This window comes from Schistocerca americana, chromosome X (genome assembly GCF_021461395.2).
Source record: "Schistocerca americana isolate TAMUIC-IGC-003095 chromosome X, iqSchAmer2.1, whole genome shotgun sequence".
In the NCBI taxonomy this organism is placed as follows: Eukaryota; Metazoa; Arthropoda; class Insecta; order Orthoptera; family Acrididae; genus Schistocerca; species Schistocerca americana.
In genome coordinates this window covers 473,245,268-473,251,915 of record NC_060130.1, presented here as the reverse complement: position 1 = coordinate 473,251,915, position 6,648 = coordinate 473,245,268, and the positions used below count along the sequence as shown (strand labels likewise).

The following is a 6,648-nucleotide window of genomic DNA, read 5'->3' as shown; positions in this document are numbered from 1 at the left end:
CGTTTTGTCACGCGAAAGCGTCACGGAAACGCTGATCCAGCTCCAGTAGCAGACGGTGAAAAACAGCCGTTTCTCATCATGCTGTTGTTTAATGTTAATATTTCTAGAGCGTACGTTCCTAGAAAAGACAATCAATACAAGAGTTACTTCAACGTCTGTCTCAGGAAAAGGCCACGAACGTAAAATCAGGGCCGTTCGAGCTTACAGGAAGGCTTCGTTCTTCCCACGGAACATTCGCGACTGGAATAGTAAAGACGGAAAGTAACAGTGGCACATAAGTAATATCCGTCACACACCATAAGGTAGCATGCATGATACAGATGTCGTTGCATGTCCATGACTGGTGAACGACGCCATAAAATCGTACGCCGTTATACAGCATGGAATGTGTTGCTTCATAACCATTTTTTATGTATTTAATACCATTATCAACGTTGAAATACCTATTGCTTGCCCATTCGAGGTTCTACGGGGTAGTGAAACATGACAGCTTCTGTTCACGTCGTATATGAACGACAAAGAGTATACAGGGTGTCCCAGCTATCTTGTCCACCCAAGATATCTCTGGAACAATAACAGCTATTGGAAAACGACTTTCACCGGTATCAATGTAGGGCTGGGGCCCATGAATGTACATATTTGGAAACATTCTAAAATGAAAGCATATGTGTCTTTTAACACAAACTTGTGTTTTTTGAAATGGACCTATATTTTTTCTTCAGCAATCCATAGCATGACAAAGCACATACACAATGGCGTTGATTGCATCGCAATATTCCCATTACATCCCGAGATATTGAGACGCGAAGTTGACGCTTGAAAAACCCGACATGCGCTGCTAGCGCACGTCCTGAGGCTCAGGGGTGAACCCCATGCTGCCCGTAATCGCGATGTGATTGACATGTGTAATCACACCTCCATACGTATCAAGAGGACCGAAACGAATAATACGGTCTGCTGCCATCAACTCTCATAAGCACATAATGGTTTCCCTCTTGCACGTTTTACATATCTACGTACACAATATGAACCAGTACCGATCGGTGTACACCCGTCAGGTTGTCTCTTTTATTCTGCACACCCAAAATAAGGTTCATCTAATGCGTTATATGACCCAGTGTGCCTGTCGCGCAAGGCCTGGCTCTACCTAGTCATGTGTCCAACGCAGTTTCCACTACTGCCACAGTTACCACTTCGTCTTGTTTATGATTTGCGACCCATGCAAACTCCTGTACGCCACCACCTTCCGAGCAGCCCATTTGATGTTCCTTTGGCGTGCAGTACACCGCTTGCCAGTGTAGTCGTGCATCAGAGTAATCTAGTGACGGCGTGGAGGTAGTACACATTGTGAATAAACGTTGTGTTGTGGAACTTATACTGTACAGTATAATGTACACACATGAAGATATGGTAGAAATGCTGCTGATCTATGGAGAATGTACGTTGACGGGAAATACGTTATGAGATTGCTTGTTTGTTGATAGTACTGTTAGCGAACATTATGATTATTAAGTTAGTATGTCTGTTTTCTACCCTACTCTACATACCTGTACTGTACCCCGTTGTAAGTGGACGAAATGCTGTTCAGGCAGAACGACTGTACAGAAGACGATTTCCCTGACAAGCCATCGCCTTCGCGCCGGATGTTTGGTCGTCTCATCTCGTCTACGTGAAACGGGAAGCTTAAATCCAAGACCTCGACAGATGAACGTGCTGAAGTTGCTGTGCTCGCTACCATAGCTGTGAATCCTCAAATCAGCACACGTCAAATTGAACGTGAAGTTGGTGTGTCGAAATCAAGTGCACAGCGTATTCTTAAACGTCAAATTTCATCCTTACCATGTTCATTTACACCAGGATCTTCATGGAAATGACTTCCGCAATAGGGTTACATTTTGTCGGTGGGCTCAGCAAAAACTTCTGACTAATCCAAATATTTTTGCAGATGTTCTCTTTACCGACGAGGCATCATTCTCCAACAAAGGAATTGTCAATATGAGGAATATGCATTATTGGTCCGCTGGCAATCCAAAATGGCTCCGTCAGGTAGAGCATCAACGTCCGTGGAAAGTTAATGTTTGGTGTGGGATTATTGGAGATACCATTATCGGACCTTTCTTTATAAATGGCATCCAAAATGGCAGACAATACTCCAGGTTTATACGACACAATCTTCGTGTTCTCTTGGACACCGGACCTCTGAACCGGAGAATGGTCATGTGGTATCGGCATGACGGATGCCCTGCACATAACGCCTTACGAGCACGACGACTTCTGAACCGTAAGTTCCCTGGTAGGTGGATTGGACGAGGTGGCCCAGTTAGGTGGCCTGCCCGATCTTCAGACCTTACACCGCTGGATTATTTTCTTTGGGGAGCAGTGAAGGATGCTGTTTACCAACATGAACCAACAACACCAGAGGACATGAAGCAACGCATTATTGATGCTTGTACAGCCATCAAAGAGGAAACAGTAGCACGAAGTAGGGCATCCTTCATCCGCAGAGTGACCCTATGTATGCAAGCCAATGGGCATCACTTTGAGCATGAGATGTGAACGCTATGTTTAGTATGTAGTGCTGGTATTACAGGGGAAGTTTCTACAAAGGGCCATTTTATCCAGTGATGTTAAGAAACATTTGTTTGCAACAATTTGTCGTTTAACGCATTAGATAAACATTACATTGATAATTATGTGATAAAACTAATTGGTTAAACATGTTTACATTCATCTTCTATGTCTTACCTGAACTTCCCAAATCAAAACATTTTTACCTAAACAACGGTAAAACTTTTAGTCCACTTGCTCGTTTCACTAAAACCATCAACATGAATTTTACTATTACAAGTGAATGATTAACTGTCACTTGCGCTAGATCTACAGTAAAGTTTTAACGTTGAACGGCATTACCTTTTTAGAAACGCATTAACGATAAGTGAAGTTAACTTTGTGACTAACATTGCGGTACACAGATATGTTACAGAACCGCATCACCCCTAGCCTATGGGATAAATACCTGCAGGAATATACGACGTTAATGCAGGATGGCAGCAGACCGTATTATTCATTTCGGACCTCTTGATAAGTATGGAAGTGTGATTACGCATGTCAATCACATCGCGATTACGGGCAGCATGGGGTTCACGCCTGAGCCTCAGGACGTGCGTTAGCAGCGCATGTCGGGTGTTTCAAGCGTCAACTTCGCGTCTCAATATCTCGAAATGTAATGGGAATATTGCGATGCAATCAACGCCATTGTGTATGTGCTTTGTCATGCTATGGATTGCTGAAGAAAAAATATAGGAGGTCCACTTAAAAAAACATAAGTGCGTTAAAAAACACATGCTTTCGTTTTAGAATGTTTCCAAATATGTACATTCATGGGCCCCAGCCCTACATTGATACCGGTGAAAGTCGTTTTCCAATAGCTGTTATTGTTCCAGAGATATTTTGGGTGGACAAGATAGTTGGGACACCCTGTAGTAACGTCGTTATCTTTGGATTTTTGTAGTTGATTCACTAATCAATGAGGAAAATTATCCGGTGAAAACTGTCAAGATCTAATTGCACTTTACAGCAAAGTATCAGCCCAGCAGATTGCTCTCAAAGCAGAGTGTTGCAGAGTTACCCACTTCGCCACATGTAAAGCATGATATCCGTTTACTACCGGATTAATGAGTTAAAAGTAATTGGTAAGGTCATCCAAATATTTATGTGAAACAATATACAGAAGTATGAAGTGGAACAACAACGCAGACGCAGCAGATGAGAGGTTACGATGCACTAGGAGGATATGGAGAAACGCAAGTTCGTCTCCAAAAGGGATTTCATACAAAAAATTGCACGGCCAATACTTTAGTACCGCTCAAGAATCTAGGACCAATATTAAGTTGGGCTAACGGGGGAAGCCTATAAAAAGAAGGGTACTGCGAATGGTGTAAGACTTATTTCACTGGCCTGAAAATGTGAGAAATGTTGAAAAAGTATTAACTGGCAATCACTCGAAGAAAGACGCCATACATATCGATATAACTTCCATAGAAAACTTCCAAAACCGTATTTTAGAGCAGAAACTGCGAATATTCTCCAGCCTCCTACACATCTATCTCGCAGAGATGATGCAGATTAAATCAGATGACAGTCCACAAAGAGATGTACAAGCAGTCGCTTTCTCACGCTACATACATCACTGGAATGAAAGATAAAATTGATATATCTCGTAAAATGGCGAGAATGTAAATAATGGGGCGAATAGAAAAGAAACTTCTATAAAAATTCTACGCTATCGTTTCGGACGACGAATGAGAGGATTATTCAAAGATTTGTTTGTCCGGGTTAGTAGAGAACCGATCTAACAGAGAAAGTATGAATTTCAACGTTGGTGACTATCAGTTAACGTTTTGTTTACTGTATGACAAACATTGGATGTGGAGTTGAATTTGTTTACTTCGAACTGCAGCTGTGAGTACCAATCAAACTGCGTTTTTTAATTGAAGTACCGGTACCTAGCAAGCAAATTTGCAATACCTTTCGTTCGAACTTTCTACATCATTTCATTAACCACAAGTTCCGTTGTAAAGCATGCTCTAACATGACTTGTGTTTCAGCTAACTGATAAAAGACGAGTTATGTTTTCGGAATTTGTGGGGTGAATAGAAACTGTAGCCGTCAGTGTTTCTTCAGAAGAAGACCAAAAATTTGACAGAAATGACGAATCACCTATCATTGTTCTCAGCTCAAGAGATCATGCTGTGGTTTAAGTATATGGAAGAGTAAGCAGTCATATGTAAATGAAATGATCGTACGGCATTGTTGGTCGGAAGGCCCCAGTCGGGTTCGGCTGCCAAGCTCAAGTCTTACTTCAGGCGGTGCCACATTGGGCAACTTGCGGCCGCTGACGAGGATGAAATGATGATGAGGACAACACAACACCCAGTCCACGAGCGGAGAAAATCTCCATCTCGGCCGGGAATCGAACCCCGACCCAGCGTATGGGTGGTAAGCACGTTACCACTCAGCTAAGCAGGCGGACAGCAATCATATAGATTGTATGTATGTAAATTCTGTTGTTTAGAAAGCAGAGGTTGGGATAGCGTTTTTTTTGAAAAACCAAGAGCGATTAAATAAGTTTATTTTAACAGATCAGGAGTCACGTTGTTCGAAGCCTCTGCTTTGCTTATGGGGCTGCCTACAACTTTTAGATTAAAAAATGTCAGCTGCTTAATATATTAACAGGCAAATCAAGTTCATCAGTTTAATGTAACAATAACGTAATTAGAGATAACAGTTATAATTAGACGGTACAAAAGTAAAAATAACCAACATACCATAATATTACAGGCAACGCACTGTTTATTTGGAAAACAGAATTAAAAATCACAATGCATGCAAATATTATTAATTTTGTACTGAACAAAATTTTTTGAACCACATAAATTTTGTTCCTTATTCTTCTAGAAACAAAATAGTTTTTGACATGTCCCTATGCGCCCGAAGGACCAATAAACAGAAACACTAAGAAGATGAACATCGCTGTTTCCATTCACCCCTCTCTTCGAGGTGAATATAGAAACGAATTTTTATTTTTTTATGTTATAAAATCTTGAGCTAGGTCCAAAAACTTATTATAAGTTAGACGTTAGACACAAAAACCATAATCCCTTTTAATTTTGATGTTCATTTTTCTTTTTAAAACTACCAATTTGTTCTTTTAAAGTTGAAAACTGCTTCTATTCACCCATTTTACGATAATACAAGAAAAAGTTTTTTCACGGTGATTCGCAAATACAGAGGTAATGGTGAACGTGGCTAGGTGGCTGAGTACTGAGGTAGTCTACAGATTCGAAAGTTTCCAGAATGAGATTTTCACTCTGCAGCGGAGTGTGCGCTGATATGAAACTTACTGGCAGATTAAAACTGTGTGCCGGACCGAGACTCGAACTCGGGACCTTTGCCTTTCGCGGGCAAATGCTCTACCAACTGAGCTACCCAAGCACGACTCACGCCCCTTCCTCACAGCTTTACTTCTGCCAGTACCGCGTCTCCTACCTTCCAAACTTAACAGAAGCTCTCCTGTTAAGTTTGGAAGGTAGGAGACGCGGTACTGGCAGAAGTAAAGCTGTGAGGAAGGGGCGTGAGTCGTGCTTGGGTAGCTCAGTTGGTAGAGCATTTGCCCGCGAAAGGCAAAGGTCCCGAGTTCGAGTCTCGGTCCGGCACACAGTTTTAATCTGCCAGGAAGTTTCAGATTCGAAAGTGTTGGATTCGATCATTGATCAGAACTAGGACTTTTATGTCTGGCTTCTTACATCTCTGGCAACGTCTGTTAATGTGAAAAAATCCGAGTAGCACCGTAGTTTGGAATCCACATTAAACCGTAGGGCCTTCTGTAACTGCCTGAGTTCAAAGGTCGGAGGAAAGCAACAGTTTACCGACCTCCGTTAGGACCACACCTAGTAAAGCAACCTTCAGGCTGATTATAGTCTTAGATGTAGACACACTATCTGATCAAAAGTATCCTGACACTCCAATGACATGCAGAACTGACCAGTAGGTGTCACGAAGAGCAGACCTGCCAGTATAAAACGAGGCGGGGAATGCTGTGTTGTCATTAGCGAAACAGTCACGGCAGAATGGGCCGGCCAGGAGATC

At 42.0% G+C, this 6,648-nt stretch overlaps 2 non-coding genes across 2 annotated transcripts; one reads left to right on the top strand and one right to left on the bottom strand.

The window, feature by feature from the left end:
- Nucleotides 1-5,920: 5,920 nt before the first annotated feature.
- Nucleotides 5,921-5,995, bottom strand: Trnas-cga. Its single transcript has one exon. It is a non-coding gene; the product is annotated as a tRNA-Ser (tRNA).
- A 146-nt stretch (nucleotides 5,996-6,141) lies between these two features.
- On the top strand, nucleotides 6,142-6,216 carry Trnas-cga. The gene has a single exon. It is a non-coding gene; the product is annotated as a tRNA-Ser (tRNA).
- Nucleotides 6,217-6,648: the final 432 nt, after the last annotated feature.